Source organism: Equus asinus, chromosome 10 (assembly GCF_041296235.1).
Source record: "Equus asinus isolate D_3611 breed Donkey chromosome 10, EquAss-T2T_v2, whole genome shotgun sequence".
Taxonomy (NCBI): Eukaryota; Metazoa; Chordata; class Mammalia; order Perissodactyla; family Equidae; genus Equus; species Equus asinus.
This window is the reverse complement of record NC_091799.1, coordinates 33,102,452-33,111,775: the sequence shown is the minus strand read 5'-3', so window position 1 is coordinate 33,111,775 and position 9,324 is coordinate 33,102,452. Positions and strand designations below refer to the sequence as shown.

The following is a 9,324-nucleotide window of genomic DNA, read 5'->3' as shown; positions in this document are numbered from 1 at the left end:
CTCTATCTCGCATCTGGCCTATTAGCGAGTCCTTTCATTTTTTACTGTTAGTCATCACTCCCAAAGCAGCTCGCATTGTAGGTCCAAACGTTATCAGTAACGCTGAATACTCTCTTAGTATTCCAGGGAACACTTGTCAGTATTACTTCCCTCTGTGGTACCTGAGCATACAGTTTTTGCTTTTCTTCCTAAGAGCTACATTTTTCTATATCACAGTAGTTAGTTCCTATTCATTTGTTACTTAACGGATTATTTCTCAGGGATTTCTCTGCCAGATTTTATATTTAACAAATTCTCTACAAAAATTTTATGATATCATTGTAGCAGATTACTTTAAGGAAACAATATCTCTTGACCTACTCTTAAAACTACCAAAGAAAACACAATTTTTTTAGAATGAAAAATCAGCCCAGTTGCCTGGGACTTGATATTTTCTATCCCATAAAAATAGTAGCCAAGAAAAATTGGTCCTCTCACCTGAACTCCCTTGTCACCAACTCCAAATAAAATACTGTTTCATGACGTACTTCATAAAGTTAGCTATGTGCAGGAAAGAATAAATGCATCCATGTTAAAAATGTTAAATGTATTACATAAAAATCCACATTGCAATTCATTTCTTTCCAAAGTATTGACTGTTACCCCCATAACTAAAAATGCCAAAGGATAGTCAATGAAATGCTATGTAAATTTAAATCATCTGTTGTTTGGGGGAATAGCTGTCATCCCTAAACAATTTAAAGTTTAGCAGCTACAATACACACAGAGGTTTGAAACTTCAGATCCTTCAGGGATAATGTCCCAAAGATCCAATTATATTAAGCTTTTAAAAATTGAGACGGAGGGGGCTGGCCCCGTGGCCGGGTGGTTAAGTTAGCGCGCTCCGCTGCAGGCGGCCCAGTGTTTCGTTGGTTCGAATCCTGGGCGCGGACATGGCACTGCTCACTGCTCATCAGACCATGCTGAGGCAGCGTCCCACATGCCACAACTAGAAGGACCCACAACGAAATATACAACTATGTACCGGGGGGCTTTGGGGAGAAAAAGGAGAAAAATAAAATCTTTAAAAGAAAAAAAGAACACTTATGTTAAAAAAAAAAATAATTGAGACCGAGAGTGAACCACAGTTGCCCCAAATAACTTCAATGAATTACATAAAAACAAAGTCTTCTCTTCCTCCCTATCCATCCTAGCTATATCAAGATTTTTTTTCTTGAATGATTACAGGGTAGAACACTTAACAGTATATAGAGAAAAGGTATCCCTAGAATTCTAGGATACGTATTTTTTCATTTGTGAAACTACTACTCCCTAGTTTTCAAAGATTAAGGGGAAAAAGTTTACTCTTTAAAGCATTTGACAAAATCCAATATCCATTTATGATAAAAAAAAAAACTCTCAATAAAATGGGGATAGAAGGAAAGTACCTCAACATAATAAAGGCCCTATACAACAAACCCCCAGCCAACATCACACTCATTAGGGAAAAACTGAGCGCCATCCCTCTGAGAACAGGAATAAGACAAGGGTGCCCACTCGCACCACTCTTATTCAACATAGTGCTGGAGGTTTTGGCCAGAGCAATTCGGCAAGAGAAAGGAATAAAAGGAATCTAAATTGGCAAGGAAGAAGTGAAACTCTTGCTGTTTTCTGATGACATGATTTTATATATAGAAAACCCTAAAGAATCCATCAGAAAACTATTAGAAATAATCAACAACTACAGCAAAGTTGCAGGGTACAAAATCAACTTACAAAAATCAGTTGCATTTCTATACTCTAATAACAAACTCACAGAAAGAGAACTCAAGAATACAATCCCATTTACAGCCACAACAAAAAGAATAAAATATCTAGGAATAAATTTAACGAAGGAGGTGAAAGACCTATACAATGAAAACTATAAGACATTATTGAAAGAAACTGATGATGACATAAAGAAAAGGAAAGATATTCCATGCACACAGGTTGGAAGAATAAACATAGTTCAAATGTCCATATTACCTAAAGCAACATAGAGATTCGATGCAATCTCAATCAGAATCCCAATGATATTCTTCATGGAAACAGAACAAAGAATCCTAAAATTCATATGGGGCAACAAAACACCCTGAATAGCTAAAGCAATCTTGAGGAAAAAGAACAAAGATGGAGGCATCACAATCCCTGACTTCAAAATATACTACAAAGCCATAGTAATCAAAACAGCATGGTAGTGGCACCAAAACAGACACACAGATCAATGGAACAGAACTGAAAGCCCAGAAATAAAACTACACATCTATGGACAGCTAATCTTTGACAAAGGAGCCAAGAACATACAATGGAGAAAGGAAAGTCTCTTCAATAAATGATGTTGGGAAAACTGGACAGCCACATGCAAAAGAATGAAAGTAGACCATTATCTTTCACTGTACACAAAAATGAACTCAAAACAGATTAAAGACTTGAAGGTGAGACGTGAAACCATAAAACTCTTAGAAGAAAACATAGGCAGTATACTCTTAGACATTGGTCTTAGAAGGATCTTTTCAAATACCATGTCTACTCAGGCAAGGGAAACAAAAGAAAAAATAAACAAATGGGACTTTAGCAGACTAAAGAGCCTCTGCAGGGCCAGCCCCATGGCCAAGTGCTTAAGTTCGCGTGCTCTGCATCAGCAGCCCAGGGTTTCATTGGTTCAGATCCTGGGTGCAGACCTAGCACCACTCATTAAGCCACGCTGAGGCAGCATCCAACACAGCACAACCAGAAGGACCTACAACTAGAATATATACAACTCCATGCTTGGGGGCTTTGGGGAGAAGAAGAAGAAGAAAAAAAAAAAAGAGCTTCTGCAAGGCAAAGGAAACAAGGGAGAAAACAAAAAGACAACCTACCAACTGGGAGAAAATATTTGCAAATCATATATCTGAAACGGGGTTAATCTCCAAAATATATAAAGAATTCAAACAACTCATCAACAACGAAAAACAACACAACACAATCAAAAAATGAGCAGAGGCGGGCTGGCCCAGTGGCGTAGTGCTTAAATTCACATGTTCTGCTTCAGCAGCCTGAGGTTCACAGGTTTGGATCCCGGGCACCGACCTATGCACCCCTCATTAAGCCATGCTGTGGTGGAATCCTATATACAAAATAGAGGAAGACTGGCACAGATGTTAGCTCAGGGACCATCTTCCTCAAGCAAAAAGAGAAAGACTGGTAACAGATTTAGCTCAGGGACCATCTTCCTCACCAAAAAAAAAAAGGGCAGAGGATATGAACAGACATTTTTCCAAAGAAGATATACAGACGGCCAACAGGTACATGAAAAGATCTTTAACATCACCAATCATCAGGAAAATGTAAATCAAAACTACACTGAGTTGTTACCTTATACCCGTTAGAATGGCTATAATCACCAAGACAAAAAAAAATAAGTGTTAGAGAGATGTGGAGAAAAGGGAACCCTCATACACTGCTGGTGGGGATGCAAACTGGTGCAGCCACTATGGAAAACAGTATGGAGATTTCTCAAAATATTAAAAATTGAAATACCATATGACCCAGCTATTCCACTAGTCAGTAACTATCCAAAGAACTTGAAATCAACAATTCAAAGAGATTTATGCACCCCTATGTTCACTGCAGCATTATTCACAATAGCCAAGATGTGGAAGAAACACAAGTGCCCATCAACTGATGAATGGATAAAGAAGATGTGGTGTGTGTGTGTGTATATATATATATATATATATACACACACATATACAATGGAATACTACTCAGCCATTCAAAAAGACAAAATCGTCCCATTTGCAACAACATGAATGGAACTTTAGGGTATTATGTTAAGCGGGATAAGCCAGACAGACAACGACAAACATTGTATGATTTCACTCATATGTGGAAGATAAACAAAGACACGGACAAACAGATCAGACTAGTGGTTACCAGAGGGGAAGGGGTTAGGGGATGGGCATAAGGGGTAAAGGGGCACATATATATGGTGACAGACAAATAACAATGTACAACAGAAATTTTACAATGTTATAAATTATTATGACCTCCATAAAAAAAATCAAAAATCAAATGTTCCAGAAGTCAAAAAAAAAGTTTACTCTTTAAGCCACTTGTCCCAACAAGTGATCAGAAATTTTATTCAATATACACATACTGCGAGGGCAATGAACCCTCAGTAGCAATGGACACACTTCCCGCCCAGATCTTGGTTTCTAAATACAATTCTCAACTAAAAGGAAACATAGTTCCTTGGAGAAATGGCTATTAAAAAGTCTGGAGCAGGAAAAGAACAAGATTAGATTGGAGCACCTCATCGCACTAGAATGTAAGGAACCATGCAGAAAATGATTAGGATATTTCAAAAGGCCATAGAAGCACAGTGGATGAGGTTCCCATTAGCCAAATCTGGGACAGATTATTTTGAGCATCAAAATAAATAATGGTAAAAATGAACTATAACCCATAGAATAAAACAAGAATGCATGAGTTCTTTTGAAAGGAAGGAAAGAAGGAAGGAAGGGAGGGAGGGAAGAAGGAAAGCTCTTTCTTACAGTAGGATGCCAAAAAATAAATATGATTGGGTTAGAAAATCATCAAACAAGGTTAAAGTTGCTATGGTAACAGATTATCATAGGTAAAATATTATAGTAGGTAAATGTAAGTATCATAGTTGTAATAGGTAAAAGTTGGATGAGAAACAGGCTATTTACATGGTGTCAAAGTATCTCACCACAAACTACATATTAATTTTTTTAAAAACATAGTAATAGCTCTACATCTGGGAGACCTGGAGGATAACCACCTTAACATCACCAACGACGGGACAAATTGACTCCAGGTGCCTTCTGATATGACGCACTGAGGACATAATACCACTTCTTTAGTATTCCTGTCGAACATACATAACCTGAATCTAAGCAAGAGGAAAAACCAGACAAAATCAAGCTGAAGGATATTCTGCAAAATAACCGGTCTATACTTTTCAAAAATGTCAAGGTCAGGATACAAACAAAAAGGCTAAGGAAATGTTCCAGGAGATTAGAGACAAGAAAACTAAATGCAACGCATGACCCAGCACTGAATAGTGGACCAGGAAAAAATTCTCTCTAAAGGACATTATTAGGACAGTAGACAAAATCTGAATATGGGCTGTGGATTAAATAATAGCATTGTATCAGAGTTAAATTTCCTGATCTTCATAATTGCACTGTGGTGACGTAAGAGGATGTCCTTGTTCTTAAACACTGAAGTATTTAGTGTTAAAAGGGCAAAATCTCTCCAAACTACCCTCAAACAGATCATAAACGATACGTTCTTTAAAAAGTTCACTCTGGAGGGACTCGCCCGGCATGTCGCCGCTCCGCGCCTCGCCAGGACAATACGGCGACGCATGGGGACCCGGCCAGCCTCCCCGCGGCACAGACGCGGGGCAAAGTCCGGGGGGGGCGGCCGGGGGTCTCAAGACCCGGGTCGCGGTCCCCGCAGGCAGCATCGCAATTTGCATCACTTTCGCCACCGAGGACGTGAACACGCAGCCGCAGAGGGACGAGCGCTCGCACCCTCCGCGGAACCAAGCATCAGGATTGCGTGCCGCAGACGGTCCGCAGCCCTGGCATCCAGACCTGTACCGAGGCCTAAGGCTCCAGCCTCAGGGCGGCCGTCGGGTTCGGGATGTTCCTCAGCAACCACGAGCCGGACGCCCAAGGATGGCTGGACAGCACGCGCGGGCTGCCGTGCGGCACGGGCGCCGGCGTGGCAGAGGGCCTGGTGGTCGAGCGCCCCATGGACACCACCAAGGCGAAGTTCATCCACGACCAGACCTCCCTTAACCCAAAGGACAGAGGATTCTTCACGGGGTCAAGGGGACTGCGGGAACAAGGGCTGAAGGAGACGTATCAGAGACTCATGGCCACCGTGCTGAAGCAGAGATGCAGGCAGGCCATGCGCTTCCTCGCGCGCAGCCGGTACCGCGCGCCCAACCCCATCAAGCCCTTGAAACTGCTGTTCACGCGGGATTCGGAGCTACCGCGAGCGCAGCTTCGGGAACACGCCTGTGGCCGTGATGGAGACCCGGATGCAGGGCCTGGAGGCGCACAGACGCTGGGGCGTTTGGACGGCTGCTCGCAGGTCCAGAGGAATGAGGAGTTCAAGGCGTCCTACTAGGGCACTGCCCCTCCCTGGGCCAGGTCTCCGTGGACGTGGCCATCGTGTTCATCATCCACGATGAGGTGGTGAAGCTGCTCAACAAAGTGGAGGACGGACTGAGCCCCCGAGGTTTCTGCGTCGGGGCTGCCCCCAGGCGCCTCCAGTCGGGCGCCGAAGCCCCTCTCGCCGCCATTCCTGAGCAGTCCTCCCTTTCCCCGACCCCCGCACTGCGTGGCCTGGTCTGTCCCCTGTGGCCATTGAGGCCACGTGTCCCATAGTGCCGTGTGTCCCCTATGGTCTGAATGACACCACCGTTGTGTCCATGTGTCCGGCTAAGGCTGGGTGTCCCTCTGGCCTGTGAATCTGTTCCCGCTGTCCCTGTGCTTAGTCATGAGCCATGTGTCTGTATTTCATGTTCCGTGCCCTGTGACCCTGTGCCCCGCTGCCCGCGGTGCCTGTGTGGACTGGGTTCACAGCCCTGTAGCCAGGACGGGTCCCAGCCCCGTGCCTTCCACCCTAGGCAGCAGGGGCACCCGCCAGGCCTACCAGAGCGGCCTGGCCTCGCTGCCTTGCAGTTGCTGCGTACCCTCACCCCATTTCTCCCACCACCGGCCTTAATGGACCCTCTCTCCGACCGGGCAAGGGTGGTACCCGGCACTCTGAGGACCACCCTCCCAAGGCGGAATAAACCAGATCCCGCCGGAAAAATGAAATAAAAAGTTGTGCATGGAGAGCAGATACATCTATTACCACGTTCTCTTTGCAAGGTATGCTGTTCCCATGCCTTTGCTGGGTCCTTTTGGCAGTTCACTTTCTCTGGATCACCAAGGGTAAATGGACGCTTCAGCTGGAGGACCATCAGGAGAATTTGGTCATACCACACGAATAAGCAGACTTTTTCTTTCTTAGGTAAAGAAGAGAAGTAACAATTAGATTGAATAATATAAGAATTAACAATACGGGCCGCTCCGCCACCGTGGCCGAGTGGTTCAGTTTGGGCTCTCCGCTTCTGCAACTCAGGGTTTGGTGGGTTTGGGTCCTAGGCGCGGAGTTAGCACTTCTCATCAGACCGTGCTGAGGCAGCGTCCCATATAGCAGAGCCAGGAGGACCTACGACTAGAATATACAACTATGTACTGGGGGGCTTTGGGAGAAGGAGGAAAAAAAATAGCAATAGAACTAAATAAGTTGTAGGATGACATTTTGGGGATAATGGGCAAGAGTGGCCCATTCATGATGAGCTTGAAATAGTTAAACCCACTGTACACAATAGGCTTGTTTGATTGTGAAACACAGGAAACATCACAGAGTTCATGACTTAACAGTTTTAATAATATTAATCTTGAAATTTTATTTTCCTAAAGGTCAGTGCTCACAATAATCTCACCTGTCACAAGGCAACAAGAATTTTGCTAGGAAATTCACAATAAAATATTAACTAGAAATAATAGGCATTGATATTGGAGAAAAGGAGATAAAATTATCTCTTGCAAACGATATGATTTTATATCTAAAAACAAATCAATTAAAACTGTTCCCCAGAAACAGTCTAGTAAAGTAGCCTAATAAAAGATAAATTTTAAAAGTCAATAATTTTCTTGAAGCCAGTTGGAAGATACAGTGACCAGAAAAGGATTCCGTTATCAGTTATATTAAAACTTTGAGCTATCTTAGAACAACTCTAACAAGAACCGTGCAGAATTGACATGAAAGGACCAATAAAATTTTAATAACAGCAGTGCCATAACCAATAAACTAAATGAATCCTGATGCCAAATCTAGAGTCCATCTTTAAACATGTTATTTTGATCAACACAAAAATAATTCTTTTCTGGTAAAATGAAAAACTGCTATATTAAAACGAAACCTTCAAAAGTGAAGGAAGAGATGTTTTCATAAACAATGGTAGAAATGAAGGAGGCCTTCAGAATGATTTCTCACAAAACCAAACAAAATAGCTTAAAGGAAAAAATGCTGTTTGATAACGAAACTGACCTCAGCCACTTCCCCTTTCAGAAGAGTAGTATAATTATCTCATCTCTTGGTTATGTGGCTCTCATATTTAGAAATACACCTCAAGCAGTCTGCTTTATTGTGAAAGCAGGTCCTGAGATCGTTCCAATAAAAAAAAGATTATTATAAAGATAACTAGCTTATTCTATTTAATGATGAAGTTCCAGAATTTTAAAATTCAATCCTGGCTTCTCCAGAAGGGGTTGGAACATTGGGAGAACGGAGAGTGGAGAGAGTATCAGGAAGAGAGGAGGAGAGAGCCCAGAAATCTTGAGAACTAAAAGGAATCCAGAGAAATTAGCCAATGAGAAATACCTAGTGGCAGGGAAGGCTAAGGATTTATAAAAATAGCAATATCTCATATTAATATTAGGTTGTTGGCTGGTCTTAGCTATTCTCTGCTCCCTCTATTACTCCCAAAAATTCAATTAAGGTCATATAAACACAACAATCTTGGATAATGGAGGAACAGAAGTAAGCTACCAGAACGGAGAACTGGGTGCAAAGCATTTAAGGAAATATCTCTCCAGTCATTAGCTGACCACTCAGCTAACTGGGCAGAGACTTCAGTGGTCACATACAATAAATAATTGAGACTTTACAGAATTCGTTCAGGAAGTCACTAAAAAAGAAAATAGCAACAACAGCAAACTCTGGAATGGGAGGGGAATCTGATTTCCAGAGTTGCCACATAATGTTATTTTGAATATCCAGTATTCAACAAAAAAATGAGACATGCAAAGAAACAGAAAAGTATGGCCCATATTTAATAATCATAGAAGGGTCCATCCATCAAGAAGACATAATTATAAATTATAAATTGTAAATATATATGTGCACCTGAGAAACAGAGCCCCAAAATACTTGAAACAGAAACTGACAACTAGAGGGAGAAACAGACAATTCAGCAATAATAGTTGACGACTTTAATACTGAACTCTCAATAATTGGTAGAACCACTAGACAGCATATCAACAAGGACATAGAAAGTTAGAACAACTCTATAAACCAATTAGACTTAGCACCATCTATAGAACACCCCACCCAACAACACACACACACACACACTCTTCTCAAGTGCACATAGAACGTTACCTGATTTATGCTGTCGTACAGTATGCATTTCAGTATGTTTGGCTTCATTCCCTTCATAGTACACTT

The 9,324-nt window shown here is 42.0% G+C and overlaps 1 pseudogene; it reads left to right on the top strand.

Annotated features, from left to right (window-relative positions):
* Positions 1–5,354: 5,354 nt before the first annotated feature.
* Positions 5,355–6,428, top strand: LOC123289331 (tricarboxylate transport protein, mitochondrial pseudogene; annotated as a pseudogene).
* The last annotated feature ends 2,896 nt before the right edge of the window (positions 6,429–9,324 follow it).